Raw genomic sequence first — 19,699 nt, 5'->3', positions numbered from 1 at the left:
TAGTTTTTTTTTTACACCAAAAAATGCCAAAAGCAGGATAATAGAGATTTTTTACCATGGAACAGCAAAACCACAGTTATAATTTACTGGTGTATGTATACCAGACTTTTTTAAATATATATATTTGCGGCTGTATGGTGAGCGACACACTCAAACTGTTTTTTTTTAGATACAAATGGCCCAAAACTAGATACAGTAATACAGAGGTTTGAACCATGGAACTGCAAAACCACACTTCTATTTCTCTAGCCTACACCAGACTATTTTCAACAGATATATTTGTGTCTGAAAAATGTGAGACACATTTTTTTTTTTGGGGGGGGGGGTCACCAAAAGGTTAATAAGACTGGTATTTGTATAGTGTGAAGGAGGGAAAAAAAAAAGAGGATTTAGATGATAAAAAAAGGGATTTTTCCTGGCCCCCGAGACCTGGAGCTAAGTCCAGCAATTTCAGCAACAGGAGCAGACAGTACTGTAATGCAGCGTTTGCTGGTATAACCACTGCGTCTCCTATACAGCCTGCCTGTCTGCCTGATATCTGGGATGGATATTAGTCCTGAGAAGGACTGTTTGTTTGATCTGGCAGCCTTTACAGACCCTACACTAACTATTTTGCAGGATATATCTCTCCTTAAATCAGCAGCGCTGTCCCTATACTGTCTGATCCGGAGCGACTGTGTCCAAGATGGCGGCGCCCGGTTTTAAATACTCGAGGTGACGCTGTGCAGCCAGCCAATCACTGTAATGCCCACAAACAACATGGCTGCAGCATTACAGTGACTGGCTGGCAATCCCTGCATGTTCATTGGCTCTGTAAAGAGCGCCAAACATGCAGGGCGGAGACCCGAGCTCCCGCCCGAGTAACCCGGAAATGCTCGGTGCTCGCCGAACATCCCGAGTAGCGTGATGCTCGGGCGAGTACCAAGCAGTGTCGAGCATGCTCGCTCAACACTAGTGGTTATTAATGGAACACACTCAGACTGGGTCTCAGTTAACAGTGGGGTACCACAGGGGTCAGTATTGGGCCCGCTTCTTTTTAACTTTTTTATTAATGACCTTCTAGGGGGCATACAGAGTAGAATTTCCATATTTGCAGATGACACTAAACTCTGCAGGGTAATCAATACAGAGGAGGACAATTTTGTATTACAGGAGGATCTATGTAAACTAGAAGCTTGGGCTGATAAATGAAAGGTAATGCACTTGGGCAGAGGAAATAAAATGTATATTTATATGCTTAATTGTAAAACACTGGGTAAAACTGTAACTGAAAAAGACCTGGGTGTATTGGTGGACGACAAGTTCACGTTTGGTGGCCAGTGTCAGGCAGCTGCTGCAAAGGCAAATAAAATAATGGGATGCATTAAAAGAGGCATAGATGCTCATGAGGAGAACATAATTTTACCTCTATACAAGTCGCTAGTGCGACCACACTTAGAATACTATGTACAGTTGTGGTCTCCGGTGTATAAGGAAGACATAGCTGAACTAGAGCAGGTGCAGAGAAGAGCGACCAAGGTTATTAGAGGACTGGGGGGTCTGCAATACCAAGACAGGTTATTATATTACACTTGCGGTTATTTACTTTGGAAAAGCTAAGGCTTAGGGGTGATCTTATTACTATGTACAAGTATATGAGGGGACAGTACAAAGACCTTTCTACTGATTTTTTTACTCTGAGGCCTGAGACGGGGACAAGGGGGCATCTTCTACGTCTGGAGGAAAGAAGGTTTAATCAATATCACAGACGCGGATTCTTTACTGTAAGAGCAGTGAGACTATGACCAGAAGCAAAAAGGCCCACGGCCCCCCATGTCTTTGCTTCTGCTTACCGGGCCCCTTAAGGACCACAGTTCGGTGCATGTGTAAGGGGAAAGACCGGGGTGTAAGTACTTTCAGAACAAGGGATCCGGAACTGCCGGGGCTGTGCCTCTGGTTGCAGGGGGAAGACAGACTGCGAGCACAGGAGTCAGGTGACCGGGAAGCTGGGGGCGTTTCCAGAGCAAGAGCTCAGGAGTCAGGTGACCAGGGAGCTGGGGGTGTGTCTAGGAAGAGGGAGAAAAAGGAGGTTTGCATGGGAAAGCAGGCAGTTAACAGTTGGAGTCAAGCCCGACTAGAGAGAGAAGAGACGCAGGGTCCATGGAGCCGAGCAAGTGAGGTGCAGTGTTATGGACTAGGGGCTCAGTGGGTCAAACCAGAGACCGCCCGCTGCCGCCAGACGAAGCATGGTTTAGGCGGGGAAGCCAGAAGAAAACAACACCGGCATCAGCCGGCAACTGCCTTGAGGGGAACAAGAGTCAGCTAAGTGTAAAACTGCCGATTACAACCGTTTCATCCTTACCAGTTTGGCTAGGTTTCGTTACAACCTAGCCAAACTGTGGATTGTCGGTTATAGCCTGTTACCTGCTACTTCCCTTGTTGTCACGATATTTCCCCTGTTACTCCTTGCGTGGAGATTGACCCTGTTACAATAAATCCCCCCCGTTTATTAACCCTGTACTGGCTGCTCTGTGTTTCTGTGTCACTGCATCTAAAGTACCTGTGTCGCATGCGATGCACCCGGCGAATGGAAATGAGCGCTGTACCTTTAATCCACGGCCGGGTGCATCATGGTCCTGACGCCGGTCATGTGACATGCTGCGCGCTCATCTTCAATTCGGAGCAGAGCAGCAGCGTTCCACATGAGTTGCGGGGACGGCGGCGGGCGGTAAGGCGGTGTGTGTTGCGCTGCTGTGTGTTGTGGGTTGCGCTGCTGAGGGGATGCTGGTGTACTGATGAGGAGAGGAGGCTGATGAGAGGATGCTGATGAGGGAGGGGAGGCTGGTGAGGGGATGCTGATGAGTGAGGGTGGGGAGGCTGCTGATGAGTGAGGGGAGGCTGGTGAGGGGATGCTGATGAGGGAGGGGAGGCTGGTGAGGGGATGCTGAAGAGGAAGGGGAGGCTGGTGAGGGAGGAGAGGCTTTTGACGGGATGCTGATGAGGGAGGGGAGGCTGCTGAGGGGATGCTGGTGTGCTGGTGAGGGGATGCTGATGAGGGAGGGCAGGCTGGTGAGGGGATGCTGATGAGGGAGGGGAGGCTGATGAGGGGATGTTGATGATGGAGGCGAGGCTGATGAGGGGATGCTAATGATGGAGCGGAGGCTGGTGAGGGGATTCTGATGAGGGAGGGGAGGCTGGTGCGGAGATGCTGATGAGGGAGGGGAGGCTGGTGAGGGGATGCTGACGAGGGAGGGGAGGCTGTTGAGGAGATGCTGATGAGGAAGGGGAGGCTGCTGAGGGGATGCTAATGAGAGAGGGGAGGCTGCTGAGGGGATGCTGATGAGGGAGGGGATGCTGATGAGGGAGGGGAGGCTGCTGAGAGGAAGCTGATGAGGGAGGGGAGGCTGCTGAGAGGAAGCTGATGAGGGAGGGGAGGCTGCTGAGGGGATTCTGATGAGGGAGGGGAGGCTGCTGAGGGAGGGGAGGCTGGTGAGGAGATGCTGATGAGGAAGGGGAGGCTGCTGAGGGGATGCTAATGAGAGAGGGGAGGCTGCTGAGGGGATGCTGATGAGGGAGGGGAGGCTGCTGAGGGGATGCCGATGAAGGAGGGGAGGTTGCTGAGGGGATTCTGATGAGGGAGGGGATGCAGATGAGGGAGGGGAGGTTGCTGAGGGGATGCTGATGAGGGAGGGGAGGCTGTTCAGGGGATGCTGATGAGGGAGGGGAGGCTGCTGAGGAGATGCTGATGAGGGAGGGGAGGCTGCTGAGGGAGGGGAGGCTGTTGAGGGGATGGTGATGAGGGGAGGGAGGCTGGTGAGGGGATGCTGGTGATGGAGGTGAGGCTGGTGAGGGGATGCTGCTGAGTGGAGGCTGTTGAGTGGCTGCGGAGCGGGAGCACCAACCTCCAGAGACAGTTAGGGACAAGTAGTTACTAAATGGGGTGGCCTCCCCTTCCCCCTTTACTCTTGACTACTTGATAATTTTTTTATATTATCACTTTGAGTTATGTTTTGAGGTGTATTTGTATTTATATTCTAGAATTTGTAGGTTTTTAACCCCTTTACCCCCGAGGGTGGTTTGCACGTTAATGATCGGGCCAATTTGTACAATTCTGACCACTGTCACTTTATGAGGTAATTACTCTGGAACGCTTCAATGGATCCCGCTGATTCTGAGAATGTTTTGTCGTGACTAACACTGTGTTCCAAATTATTATGCAAATAATATTTTCTCAGATTTTCCCAAATTACCTATATGAATTGCAGTCATTGTAATTTTCCAGTCAAATAACTATTAGAGTACAATTGAAAGTTTTTTGTACAAACTGCCTATGATAACAGTATATTTTTAAAAAAATAAAAAACTCAAACTGCACTCAAAATGCATGTTCCAAATTATTATGCACAGCAGAGTTTTCAACCTTTTCATTTTAATAAAGAACAAAAAAATGGTCATTTTTGAAATTATAAGCATTAGCAGGTTATTACAAACTGAAATCAAACAGTTTTCAACTCAAAACTTTATTCTAGGTGATGTTACATTTGCACATAGGACCCCTTGTTCGAAAGGAGCTTCTGAACTCTCTCGTCCATTGAATTTGTCAGGTTTTGGATGGTTTCTGCTTCAATTGTTTTGCATGAGGGCAGACTACCCTCCCAGAGCTGTTGCTTAGATGTGAACTGCCTCCCGCCATCATAGACACTCCTTTTGATGATGCTCCAGAGGTTCTCAATGGGGTTGAGGTCAGGGGAGCATGGGTGCCACACCATAAGTTTGTCCCCTTTTATGCCCATAGCAGCCAGAGATGCAGATGTGTTATGTGCAGCATGAGACGGGGCAGATCTTAGTGAAGATCTTTGCGCCTTTTAGGCGGTCAAACAGCTCCGAGATGAGAGGCAGGGGGAAATTATTCTTGATGGTAATCTGGTTTAGGCCCCTATAGTCGATACAAGGACGAAGAGAGCCGTCTTTCTTTTTGTTGAAGAAGAATCCTGCTCCAGCCGGAGAGGTGGATTTCTGGATAAAGCCTCTAGTAAGATTTTCTTCAATGTATTCAGACATGGCATGGGTCTCTGCCAGAGACAAGGGGTAGATTCGCCCGCAAGGAGGTGAAGCACCAGGTATTAGGTCGATGGGGCAACCATACGGCCTATGAGGTGGTAGTGTCTCTGCCTCCTTTTTATCAAAGACGTCCGCATAGGACCAGCAGGGTGCTGGCAGGTAAGGTAGGTTAGCCGGAGTAGACGGGGGTTGAGCAGGACAAACCGGAACCAGACAGGTCTTATGGCATTCCTGACCCCAACGGAGCACCTCACCCGAGCTCCAATTCAGGACAGGCTCATGTCTCTGTAACCATGGCAGGCCAAGCAAGAGGGGATGAGAGAGACTGGGCAGTGCATAAAAGGAGATCTTCTCCGACTGCAGCATTCCCACCTGAAGAGTTAACAGCTCAGTGACCAACAAGATGGTCTCAGGGAGAAGCTTTCCATCCACAGAGGAAACCGCTAAAGGATCCGCCAGACGTATGGTAGGGATCTGAAAAAGCTCCACAATGGCCTGTTGGATGAGATTCCCAGCAGCTCCGGAATCCAGATGGGCAGTCTCGAAGAAGCGGGTCTCGCCACTGGTAACAGAAACAGACAGAGTCAAGAGCGGAGAGGAAGAACTCTTGCCTAGGACGACCTCTCCGAGCGGTCCTAGACACTCGAGTTTCCCGGTCTCACCGGGAAAGAGCGGATCTGATGCTCTATATTGCCACAATAGAAGCAACTCCCCTCAGCACGACGGGTCTACTGGCGAGACTTGACCATCTTAACTTGATCAATTTGAATAGGCTCTGGAGAAGACACCCGAGGGAGTGCAGGTTGCGAGACTGGACTTTGGAGGATGAGAGCGAGACGCAGAGGTTTCCTCTCACGGGTCATCTCCTTAGCGCGTTCCAGAAAATGGATGTCAATCCGGGTAGATAATGACACCAGGTCATCCAGGGAGGGAGGTATGTCACGACCGGCTAGCTCATCCTTGATCCGTCTGGAAAGCCCTCCCAAAAGGTGGACACCAGGGCCTCATTGTTCCAGGCAAGTTCAGATGCGAGGGTTCGGAAACGCATGGCATACTGGCCCACAGAGAGACTCCCTTGGCGGAGTCGGAGGAGTGAGGAGGCAGTAGAAGGTTTTCGTCCAGGCTCATCGAACACCTTCTGGAAAGCCGCGAGGAAAGCCTGGAGATCGGACACCAGAGGATCCCCTCTCTCCCACAGAGGGTTAAGCCACGCCAATGCCTTGGCCCGGTCGAAGGTGAACTGGTGTGACAGGAGTTCAAAGTGCAGCGTGCACTGATTTATAAAGCCCCAACAAAGGACAGGGTCACCACCAAAACGTGGAGGCGCAGAAAGCCGGGGTCCAAACCAGGGTACCACAGCGCCACTGGGTCGAGGTGCCACTCGGTTAGAGGCGGACACAGTCGGGGAGGACAGCGCGTCCAAACGGGAGTTGACTGTCCGCAGATAGGACAGGATAGTATCCTGTTGGGATCTCTGGCGAGAGACCTCTCGGTTCAGGTCTGAGAGCAAAGGAGCCTGGGAGCCACCAGGTTCCATGGCCTGTGCAAACTTTTACGGATCCGGGTGGTGGAACCTCTGTGCTGGGATGCAAGGAGGGACCAGAGGGGAGTAACTAAGTGCCTTCTCGGACCGACCCTGGCAACATGGCGGCTTAGTCGACTCCGTGAGCCAAGGAGGGACCGGGCAGGTGAACCAGGTGCCACTCTGGGACCGACCTTGTGTGAGAGCAGGCGACCCCCAATGGGTCAGGTGGCTGAGGCTGACAGGTACAGCGGATGAGCACAGCAGGTAGCCTGATGGGTGATCCGGGTAGGCAAGCAGGCGGGCACGGTAGGTAGCCAGACAGGTGATCCGGGTAAACAAGCAGGCGGGTACAGCAGATAACCTGACAGGTTATCTGGGTAGGCAAGCCGGCGGGTACGGCAGGTAGACAGGCTGGCGGGCACAGCAGAGAGATAGGCTGGCGGGCACGGCAGAGAGACAGGCTGGCGGGCACGGCAGAGAGACAGGCTGGCGGGCACGGCAGAGAGACAGGCTGGCGGGCACGGCAGAGAGACAGGCTCGCGGGCACGGCTGATAGACAGGCAGGCACGGCTGTCAGACAGACTGGCGGGCACTGGAACCTGAGGACTGAGGAGAGTGTTAGCACACAAACAACAACCTTGCACAGGCACCTCCATTTTGGAGGAGGTGCTTTAAATAGGAGTGGTCCACCGGCCATTGGCCAGGGACTCATTAGGATGGTGAGCGCGGCCCCTTTAAGAGGGAGGGAGCGCACACGCCCTGAGCACAGTGCCCGGGAAGCTGCGCTCGGTGCGCGCAACAGCAGCAGGGAAGCTGGAGGACGCCGGACCGGGACCGCGGCGATGAGGGGAACGGCGTCTCTGCCCGGCAGGATGCAGAGACGCCGACGCTACAGTCAGCACCATGCAGGGCTGTGGAGTCGGTAACCCAAACCTCCAACTCCTCAATTTTCCTGACTCTGACTCCACAGCTCTGCCTCACTACTGAGCGTGTACATAAAGTGTAGCACAGAGTCATCTCAACTAAAAGCCGAGATGCTAAGATCAGGAACAGAACAGACATTTATAGGACATTTAATAACTCTCCCAAATTCTTATGAAAACATTTACAGCGCATCCTGCATTGTGCTAATGATCCCAATTTATTATATATTTTAGGAGTCAGAATAGGTCCATTTTATACCGACACTGACTCCACAGCTCTGGGCACCAGCACCCATCAAACTTGGGCATGTGTTGGGGCCCACTAGTGGATGTGTGCACTGGAGCTGAGTCTGCTCCATACATCAGGGGAGGAGTCCTGAGGAGATAATTTGCATATTCCCACTGCATTTTGGGGTAAGTGAAGAGTCTCCGCGAGCTCAAAGAACACTGGATTTTGGCTGTTGGAGCTGAAAAGAGGACATCGGTAAACCGCGCATTTTGAAGCTTTTTTTTTAAGCTTTTTTCACTGTTTTCAGAACATTAACAATAAGAGCATGGAAGAGTCCAGGAGCCATTTGGTGAGCTGCATATCCTGCTACATGTTCACAGACTTGCCAGTGGAAAAGCCAAACTTCACATGCCAGAAATGCAAGCTTGTGTCCCTGTTGGAGGAAAAGTTGCGAAATCTAGAAGAGAGGTTAACTACCTTGAAAATCATTAAGGAAGGTGAAGAGTTCTTAGACAGAGCAGAATTATCTCTTCATGATTCAGAAAGAGAAGAAATTCGAACTGCACCTGACGAAACCGAGGAATGGAAGCATGTGACCCACAGAAGCAGGAGGATCAAGAGGCAGTCAGCACCCATACTGCTCAGGAACCAGTACCAGGCTCTCACGCAGGAGAACCATGAAGAAATACAGCAAAATAAGACTTTGCCAGCAATGAATAACCTTGTAAGCCCTCAGAATCCTCCTGGATGGAGAAAGAAGAATGTTGTGAAGAAAAAACGGAAAATGGTGGTTATGGGGGATTCCCTGTTAAGAGGAACAGAGGCCGCTATCTGCAGACCAGACATAACCTCAAGAGAAATGTGCTGTCTTCCAGGAGCAAAAATTAAAGATGTGTCTGACAGGATATCAAGACTCTTCAGACCTACAGATCACTACCCATTCCTGCTAATACATGTGGGGACAAATGACACCGCAAGAAAGGACCTGGAAACCATCTGCAGTGACTTTGAAGACTTAGGCAAGAAAGTGAAAGAATTGGGAGCGCAGGTGGTCTTCTCATCCATCCTCCCAGTGGATGGCCATGGAACAATGAGGTGGAATAAGATTCTACAGGTGAACAACTGGCTACGTCGATGGTGCCGTCAACAAGGATTTGGATTTCTGGATCACGGAATGAATTACCTATACGATGGACTACTTGCTAGAGATGGGGTGCACCTTACGATGACTGGAAAACATGTATTTGGAAGTCGCCTTGCTACACTCATCAGAAGAGCTTTAAACTAGAACAATGTGGGAAGGGAAGCAAAAGGCCAGAAAAAGCCATACAGCTGACAAATACTATTGAGATCTCTGCTACTGGAAGTGGAAAAGAAGAACAAAGACAAAACAATTTAAATAATAAAAATATGGGAGGAAGAGAAACCAATCACAAACTAAAATGTTTTTATACAAATGCACAAAGCATGGGCAACAAACAAGGAGAATTGGAACTACTAATGCAGGAAAAGGAATATGATGTCATTGGAATCACTGAAACTTGGTGGGACAATACACATGATTGGAATAAAAGGCTAAAAGGATACAACTTATTTGCAAGAAACAGACTTGATAAACGAGGAGGAGGTGTTGCATTGTATGTTAGAAAAGCGTATATCTGCACAGAGATTGAAGCTTCAGAGACTGGGAGTTCTGTGGAAACTGTTTGGGTAAGAATACAAGGAGAGAACAACGGAAAGGACACCATTGTAGGCATTTACTACAGGCCACCTGGGCAAGCTGAAGATATGGATGAACTCTTTATGTATCAAATGACCAAGTTCTCCAAAAAATATGACGTAGTGGTCATGGGAGATTTCAACTATCCAGACATTTGTTGGGAATCTCTCTCAAGTAAAACTAACAGGTCAAGCAAATTCTTATCCTCTCTTGCTGACAACTTTATCTTCCAAAAGGTAGGGGAGAAAACAAGGGGATCTGCTACTTTGGATCTAAGCCTTATAAACAGGGAGGAAATGGTTGAGGAGGTAAAGGTGGCTGGGACCCTAGGAGGCAGCGATCATGCTATTATAGAATTTTGGATAACTAGAGGAGGAAGACATGTGAAGACTCAAACTTCAAGGTTAGATTTTAGAAAGGCAGATTTTAAGAGACTCAGAAAGAGAATAGGAGGGATCCAATGGCTGGATGTCCTTAAGGACAAAAATGTCCAGGAAGGATGGGAAATTCTTAAAAATGAGATTCTCAAAGCACAATCGTTAACAATCCCGAAAAGTAGGAAGAATGGGAAGCTTTTAAGGAAACCAGGATGGATGAACACAGAACTTAAACACATGCTAAAAAGAAAGAAAGAAATGTTTATTAAATGGAAAGAGGGAGGCATATCTAAAGAAGATTATAATGCAGTCTGCAGATCCTGCAGGGCACGTATCAGGTTAGCTAAAGCTGACAATGAATTAAGGCTTGCAAGAGATGTCAAAAGCAATAAAAAAGGATTTTGGGGGTATGTCAAAAGTAAAAGAAAAGTCAAAGATGCTATAGGATTTTTACAGGATGAAAATGGAGAAATGGTAAGAGAGGATGTATGTAAGTACATGGATAAGAATGAAGTGATTAACCAGAGTCAGCATGGGTTTGTAACTAACAAGTCATGTCAGACTAACTTAATTTCCTTCTATGACAGAATCACTGACTGGGTGGATCAGGGAAATGCTGTAGATATAGTATATCTTGACTTCAGCAAAGCATTTGACAAAGTATCTCACACCATCCTTATTGAAAAAATGACCAAGTATGCAATGGACCAGGCAACTGTTAGGTGGATTCATAACTGGCTTAGTGATCGGACTCAAAGGGTGGTTGTAAATGGCTTCACATCCAGCTGGATGAATGTCTCAAGTGGGGTACCACAGGGCTCCGTCCTGGGACCTGTATTGTTCAACATCTTTATCAATGATTTAGATGAAGAAATTGAGGGTAAGCTGATTAAATTTGCTGATGACACAAAGCTAGGAGGGATAGCTAATACTAGAGAAGAGAGAGAGAGGATTCAAAAAGACCTAAATAAACTGGAGCAGTGGGCAGCAACCAACAGAATGGTTTTTAACAGGGAAAAATGCAAAGTACTACATCTGGGCAATAAAAATGAAAAAAGCATATACAGAATGGGAGGAATAGAGCTAAGCAACAGTACATGTGAAAAAGACTTAGGTATACTAATAGATCATAGACTGATCATGAGTCAACAGTGTGATGCAGCAGCAAAAAAGGCAAATACAATTCTGGGATGTATTAACAGAAGCATACAGTCTAGATCACGTGAAGTCATTATCAGTCTTTACTCCTCTTTGGTCAGACCTCATCTGGAATACTGTGTACAGTTTTGGACACCACATTTTAAAAAAGACATAGACAAACTGGAGCAAGTTCAGAGAAGAGCGACCAGAATGGTGACTGGTCTGCAAACCATGTCCTATGAGGAACGGTTGCAGGATTTGGGAATTTTTAGCTTGCAAAAAAGAAGACTGAGAGGAGACTTAATAGCTGTCTACAAATATGTCAAGGGCTGTCACATTGTAGAAGGATCATCTTTATTCTCATTTGCACAAGGAAAGACTAGAAGCAATGGGATGAAATTAAATGGGAGGAGACACAGATTAGATATTAGAAAAAACTTTTTGACAGTTAGGGTGATTAATGAGTGGAACAGGCTGCCACGAGAGGTGGTGAGTTCCCCTTCAATGGACGTCCTCAAACAGAGGCTGGACAGACATCTGTCTGAGATGATCTAGTGAATCCTGCTTTGAGCAGGGGGTTGGACCAGATGACCCAGGAGGTCCCTTCCAACTCTACCATTCTATGATTCTATGATTTCTATGATCATGGGTGCCAACTATGTAAAACAGCTGTCACCTGTGTCTAACTGCTGTAATGTTAGGCTATGTTCACATGTTGCATTTTTGCAGCATTTTTTTTATTTATGCTTTTTTCTGCAAATTAAAAGTTGTGTTTTACAGTACCAGCAAAAGCTATGAGATTTCAGAAATCACATGCACATATTGTTATTTTTTTCTTGACTGAATCGGAAAACTGCTACTTTTTTTAAATCTGCAGAATGCCAATTTTTACAGCGTTTTTTTCACCCATAGAAAGCAAAATCTGTGTTTTTTGAGCGTTTTGAGTAAATAAAAGTAACTTTATTAAACATTTACTGTTGACAAAGTACACATATAATCCACATAAAAAAACAAGTAAAAAAAAAGGTGTTTTTAACCCCTTTAACGCCCAAGACGTACTAATACGTATCTGCGCTCTGGGACTTAAGCGCCTGATACGTATTAGTACGTCATGGCGATCGCGCCCGCACACAGGCTGTGCGGGTGTGATCGCCGCTTGGTGTCAGCTGATTGTCACAGCTGACACCCGGTGCTATGTGCAGGGAGCGGTCCTGCACTGCTCTTGGCACATTAACCCCCCCAATGCTGCGATCGAAGTCGATCGCAGCATTGCGGTGGAAAGGGGAGGTGATCGGGATACTCACCTCTTCTGCGGGCGTCCAATGCTGTCTGCCACGGCTTCCCGGATGTTGCCATGACGACCCGATGTCGTCATGACAACATCCGGGTCACCAGACAGCAGGAAGATACTTTGGTCATGCGCAGTGCATGACCAAAGTATCTTCTGCATTTGCAGCGCTGACAGCCTGTATAGCACAGGGATGGTGCTCCATCCCTATGCTATACAGGCAATCAGAATAAAAAAGTGAAAGTCCCATAGTGGGACAAAGAATAAAAGTAAAAAAAAGTGTTTAAAAATGAAAAAAAAAAAAATTGTAAAAATATAAAAAAAAAATCAAAAAAATAATCCACCAAAAATAAAAATATAATGTACCCATCAATAAATATTATTATGAAAAAAAACAAAAAAACAATAAAAAGTACACATATCTGGTATCGCTGCGTCCGGAACGACCTGACCTATAAAACTGTCCCACTAGCTAACCCCTTTAGTGAACACGGTAAAAAATAAAAAACGAAGCAAAAAACAATGCTTTATCATACCGCCAAACAAACAATGGAATAACACGCAATCAGAAAGACAAATATAAATAAAAATAGTACCGCTGTAAACGTCATCTTGTCCCACAAAAAAAAACGCCATACAGCTCCATCAGCCGAAAAATAAAAAAGTTATAGCTCTTAGAATAAAGCGATGCAAAAAAATATTTTTTTCTATAAAATAGTTTTTATTGTGTAAAAGCGCAAAAACATAGAAAAACTATATACAGTGCCTACAAGTAGTATTCAACCCCCTGCAGATTTAGCTGGTTTGATAAGATGCAAATAAGTTAGAGCCTTCAAACTGCAAACGAGAGTAGGTTTTATGAACAGAAGCATAAATCTTACAAACCAAAAAGTTATGTTGCTCAGTTGAATTTTATTAAATTTTAAACATAAAAGTGTGGGTCAATTATTATACAACCCCTATGTTTAATATTTTGTGGAATAACCCTTGTTTGCAATTACAGCTAATAATCGTCTTTTATAAGACCTGATCAGGCCGGCACAGGTCTGTGGAGTTATCTTGGCCCACTCCTCCATGCAGATCTTCTCCAAGTTATCTAGGTTCTTTGGGTGTCTCATGTGGACTTTATTCTTGAGCACCTTCCACAAGTTTTCAATTGGGTTAAGGTCAGGAGACTGACTAGGCCACTCCAACACCTTGACTTTTTCCCTATTGAACCAGGCCTTGGTTTTCTTGGCTGTGTGCTTTGGGTCGTTGTCTTGTTGGAAGATGAAATTACGACCCATCTTAAGATCCTTGATGGAGGAGCGGAGGTTCTTGGCCAAAATCTCCAGGTAGGCCGTGCTATCCATCTTCCCATGGATGCGGACCAGATGGCCAGGCCCCTTGGCAGAGAAACAGCCCCACAGCATGATGCTGCCACCACCATGCTTGACTGTAGGGATGGTATTCTTGGGGTTGTATGCAGTGCCATCCAGTCTCCAAACGTCACGTGTGTGGTTGGCACCAAAGATCTCGATCTTGGTCTCATCAGACCATAGAACCTTGAACCAGTCTGTCTCAGAGTCTTCCAAGTGATCATGAGCAAACTGTAGACGAGCCTTGACATGACGCTTTGAAAGTAAAGGTACCTTATGGGCTCGTCTGGAACGGAGACCATTGCGGTGGAGTACGTTACTTATGGTATTGACTGAAACCAATGTCCCCACTGCCATGAGATCTTCCCGGAGCTCCTTCCTTGTTGTCCTTGGGTTAGCCTTGACTCTTCGGACAAGCCTGGCCTCGGCACGGGAGGACACTTTCAAAGGCTGTCCTGGCCGTGGAAGGCTAACAGTAGTTCCATAAGCCTTCCACTTACGGATGATGCTCCCAACAGTGGAGACAGGTAGGCCCAACTCCTTGGAAATGGTTTTGTACCCCTTGCCAGCCTTGTGACCCTCCACGATCTTGTCTCTGATGGCCTTGGAATGCTCCTTTGTCTTTCCCATGTTGACAATGTCTGAGTGCTGTTCACAAGTTTGGGGAGGGTCTTAAATAGTCAGAAAAGGCTGGCAAAAGAGATCTTTAATCCACACATGTGAAGCTCATTATTCTTGGTGCCTGAACTACTTCTTAATACTTTTGGGGGACCAAACAGAATTCTTGTGGTTTGAGGGGTTGAATAATAAATGACACTCTGAATTAACTTTTAACGTTTTTAAAAAACAAAAAAAACAAAAACAAAAACAAAATTTGCTGCAGTGCATTTCCCACTTCCAGGCTGATCTACAGTACAAATGCCACAATGCCAAGTTAATTCCGCATGTGTCAACCAGCTAAATCTGCAGGGGGTTGAATACTACTTGTAGGCACTGTAAATGTGGTACTGCTATAAACGAACTGACCCGAAGAATAAAGCTACCATATCAATTTTACCACACGCGGAACAGCATAAAAAATAACAATTCCTTAATTGTTGTTTTTTGTTTATTCTGCCTCCCAAAAATCAGAATAGAAAGCGAACAAAAAATGTCACGTGCCCGAAAATGGTACCAATAAAAACGTCAACTCATCCCACAAAAAACAAGTCGTCACATGACTCTGTCGGACAAAATATGGAAAAATTATAGCTCTCAAAATATGGCGATGCAAAAACTATATTTAACAAAAAAATGCGTGTGTGAAAGCTGTCAATCATAAAAACCTGATATAATTCTGGTATCGCTGTAATCGCACCGACCCGAAGAATAAAGTTGTCTAATCACTTATACCGCACGAGGAACGGCATAAAAAATAAACTCTATGGTTAGGGTTGTGCTAGGGTTAGGGTTTGGGTTAGGGTTGGGATTGGGCTAGGGTTAGGGTTGGGATTTTTTTCAAAAGAAAAAAAAAAGATGATGATATGGCGACTAGTGTTGAGCGCAAGTGCTCGCTACTTGAGTTAGCATCGAGTGCTCGGGTATGCACTGAGTATCACGGGTGCTAAAGTGACATGCTCGAGTCTCCGGTCCATATGCTTCGCAGCCAAAAAAACCTTGCGGGGATTGCCTGCCATGCACGAGCGATCCCCACATGTTTTTTTTGGGTGTCTAATACCCATGAAACATGTGGGCGGGGACTCGAGCATGTCACTTGAGCACCCGTGATACATGGTGCATACTGGAGTACCCGATGCAAACTCAAGTAGTGAGCACTTGCGCTCAAGAGTAATGACAACTTATTCAATATGATGACCTAATGTTATCAAATTCTGTGTCGTACCTCTGGATTCAAAATGTTCACTATATCCCTTGATAAAATCCTTGATGGGTGTAGTTTCAAAAATGGGGTCACTTGTGGGGGGTTTCCACTATTTAGGCACATCAGGGGCTCCCCAAACGCAACATGGCGTCAGTTCTCGATTCCAGCCAATTTTGCGTTCAAAAAGTCACACAGTGCTCCTTCCCTTCTGAACTCTGCCGTGTGCTTAAACACTGAATTTTCCCCACGTATGGGGTATTGGCGTACTTAGGTAAAATTGCACAAAAGTTTTTGGGGTCCATTTTCTCCTCTTACCCTTGTGAAAATAAAAAATTGGGGCTAAAACATAATTTTTGTGGAAAAAGTTTGTTTTTTTATTTTCACGGCTCCATGTTATAAACTTCTGTAAAGCACTTGGGGGGTTCAGAGTGCTCACCACAAATCTTGATAAGTTCCCTGAGGGGTCTAGTTTCCAAAATGGTGTCACTTGTGGGGGGTTTCCACTGTTTAGGCACATCAGGGGCACATCCGCTAATTATTCAAGCAAATTTTACATTCAAAAAGCGAAATGGCGCTCCTTCCCTTCCGAACCCTGCCGTATGCCCAAGCAGTGGTTTTCCCCCACATATGGGGTATTGGCTTACTCAGGAGAAATTGCACAACAAACTGTATGTTGCAATTTCTCCTATTACCCTTATGAAAATGCAAAATTGGGGCTAAAAATCATTTTTGCGGGAAAAAATGTGAAAATTTTATTTTTACGCCTCAATGTTACAAACTTCTGTGAAGCATCTGGGGGTTCAAGGTGCTCACCACACATCTATATACGTTCCCTGAGGGGTCTAGTTTCCATAATGGTGTCACTTGTGGGGGGTTTCCACTGTTTAGGCACATCAGGGGCTCTCCAAACGTGTCATGGCGTCCGCTAATTATTCAAGCAAATTTTACAATCAGAAAGTTAAATGGCGCTCCTTCCCTTCCGAACCCTGCCGTGCGCCCAAACAGTGTTTTTTCCCCACATATGGGGTATCTGAGTGCTCAGGGGAAATTGCACAACAAATTTTGGGGTCCATTTTTTCCTGTTACCCCTGCGAAAATAAAAAAAAACTGGGTCTAAAGTAACATTTTTGTGAAAAAAGTTAAATGTTCATTTTTTCTTCCACATTCCAAAAATTCCTGTGAAGCACCTGAAGGGTTAATAAAGTTCATGAATTTGGTTTTGAGCACCTTGAGGGGTGGTTTTTAGAGTGGTGTCACTTTTGGGTATTTTCTGTCATAAAGACCCCTCAAAGTGACTTCAAATGTGATGTGGTTTTGTACATTTTGTTGGAAAAATGAGAAATCGCTGGTCAATTTTTAACCCTTATAGCTCCCTAATAAAAATGTTGGTTCCAAAATTGTGCTGATGTAAAGTAGACATGTGGGAAATGTTATTTATTAACTATTTTGTGTGACATATCTCTCTGATTTAAGGGCATAAAAATTCAAATTTTGAAAATGGCAAAATTTTCACCAAATTTCCATTTTTTCACAAATAAACGCAAGTGATATCAAAGAAATTTTACCACAATCATGAAGTACAATATGTCACGAAAAAACAATCTCAGAATCAGGGGGATCTGTTGAAGTGTTCCAGAATAATTACCTCATAAAGTGACAGTGGTCAGAATTGTAATAATTGGCCTGGTCATTAACGTGGAAACCACCTTGGGTTGTAAAGGGGTTAAAGCAGGGTTTTTGCTGCAGAAAAAAAGCATAGCCTTAGAAGCAGCTGTCCATTGTGAGAGTAGCATATAGGAGATTGGAAATGGAGTGTGAAGAGTTATACACAATATAAGGCCAGGGTCACATTGCATGTATAGCAGCCAATGGCGGCAGGCCACGGCACTGCTATCGGGCTCGTGAGCTGGGGGGCCCCGAAGCAGCGGAGGAACGAGGAGAATAGGTGAGTATTTGTATTTAGGGGGAAGACGGGAGGTTGTGGTGGCGGAGGAGCGGGCACACTTAGTAGCCGCTGCTGCAGCTACCACATGTGCCCGCTGCTAAAGGTAAATAAATATTCCCTCTTCTCCGCGCCTATGGGTGTGGAGAAGGATGAATATTCATTCTCTTTAGTAGCGGGCACAGAGGAGCGCTGAGCCGCAGCTCCTGCTGACAGTGCCCGCTACTAAGGAAAATGCATATTCACTCTTCTCCACGCCCATAGTCCCGGCATGGAGAGGAGTGAATATGCCGGCAGCTCACATCAGCGTCTGAGAGCCCACGCTGCTCAGATGCCGACATGAGCTGCTGGCAGACAGGACACAGCACTGGAGCAGAGGCGAGGAAGGAAGGTGAGTATTAGTGTTTATTTTCTTGTGTGCGCAGTGATGGGGCTATGCATACCAGGATTGGGGGATGAGGGGGCCATGCATACCAGGATTGGGGGATGAGGGGGCGACACATACCAGGATTGGGGCATGAGGAGGCCACGCATACCAGGATTGGGGCATGAGGAGGCCACGCATACCAGGATTGGGGCATGAGGAGGCCACGAATACCAGGATTGAGGGATGAGGGGGGCCACGCATACCAGGATTGAGGGATGAGGGGAGCCACGCATACCAGGATTGGGGGATAAGGGGTGCCACGCATACCAGGACTGGGGGATGAGGGGGGCCACGCATACCAGGACTGTGGGATGAGGGGGGCCTTGCATACCAGGATTGAGGGATGAGGGGGGCCACGCATACCAGGATTGGGGGATGAGGGGGGCCACGCATACCAGGATTGGGGGATGAGGGGGGCCACACATACCAAGATTGGGGGATGAGGGGGCCACACATACCAAGATTGGGGGATGAGGGGACCACACATACCAAGATTGGGGGATGAGGGGACCACACATACCAAGATTGGGGATGAGGGGACCACACATACCAAGATTGGGGATGAGGGGGCCACACATACCAGGATTGGGGGATGAGGGGGGCCATGCATACCAGGATTGGGGGGATAAGGGGGGCCATGCATACCAGGATTGGAGGTTGAGGGGGGCCACACATACCAGGATTGAGGGATGAGGGGGCCACGCATACTAGGATTAGGGGCTGAGGAGACCACGCATACCAGGATTGGGGGTGAGGGGTACCATACATACCAGGATTGGGGGAAGAGGGCCCATACATACCAGGATTGGGGGAAGAGGGCCCATACATACCAGGATTGGGGGAAGAGAGCCCATACATTCCAGGATTGGGGGATGAGGGGGCCATACATACCAGGATTGGGGGATGAGGGGTGCCATACGTACCAGGATTGGAGGATGAGGGGTGCCATACATACCAGGATTGGGGATGAGGGGTGCCATACGTACCTGGATTGGGGATAAAGGGTGTCATACGTACCAGGATTGGGGGATGAGGGGACCATACATACCAGTATTGGTGATGAAGGAGAAATGCGTACTAGGATGGGGAAATTTACCAGTAGCTGCTGCATTTCCCACCCTAGGCTTATACTCGAGCCAATAAGTTTTCCCACTTTTTTGTGGTAAAATTATGGGCCTCTGCGTATACTCGGGTCAGTTTATTTAAAAAAATATAAGGTATTTTAAAATCAGTGAGTACGTGGTGCCCATAATACTGCAGGACTGTGCGGTGCATTATACTATATGGGGACTGCATTTTACCCTATGGGGTGTCTAAAATACTGTATGGAGGACTATGGGGAGTGCATTATATTCTATGGAGGCCCATGGGAAGTTCATTATACTATATGGAGGATTATGGGGGGCACATTATACTATATGGAGGATTATGGGGGGCCTATTATAATATATGGAAGGCTATATGGGGCCATTATATTTTGAGGGCTATGTGGGGCCATTATACTGTATGAAAGCAATTATACGGTGTGAAGGTTTGTGTGGGGTCCATCATACTGTTTGGAGGGCTGTGTGGGGCCATTATACTGTTTGGAGGGCTAGCGTGAACCATTATACTGTATGGAGGGCTGTGTGGGAGTCATAGTTGGGGGATCATACTGTGTTAATGTCACCATACTTTGCCTTGGGAGTTGAAGTGGGGTACAATAGGGTCATTATACTGTGCATGTGGAGGCTAATGTGGAGAATGCACCATGGGGGTATCATACTGTGTTTGGGGGGCACTTTTATTGGCATCATACTTTATGGGGGCAATGAAAGAGGCATCCAGGACTTCAGCAGGAGGAAAATTACTATGTAAAGGCTGGAAAGT

The sequence above is a fragment of the Phyllobates terribilis genome, unplaced genomic scaffold, assembly GCF_046119375.1.
Source record: "Phyllobates terribilis strain yellow unplaced genomic scaffold, ASM4611937v1 Scaffold_4__5_contigs__length_816908805, whole genome shotgun sequence".
NCBI classification, from domain to species: domain Eukaryota; kingdom Metazoa; phylum Chordata; class Amphibia; order Anura; family Dendrobatidae; genus Phyllobates; species Phyllobates terribilis.
Note: the sequence above shows the minus strand (reverse complement) of the source record.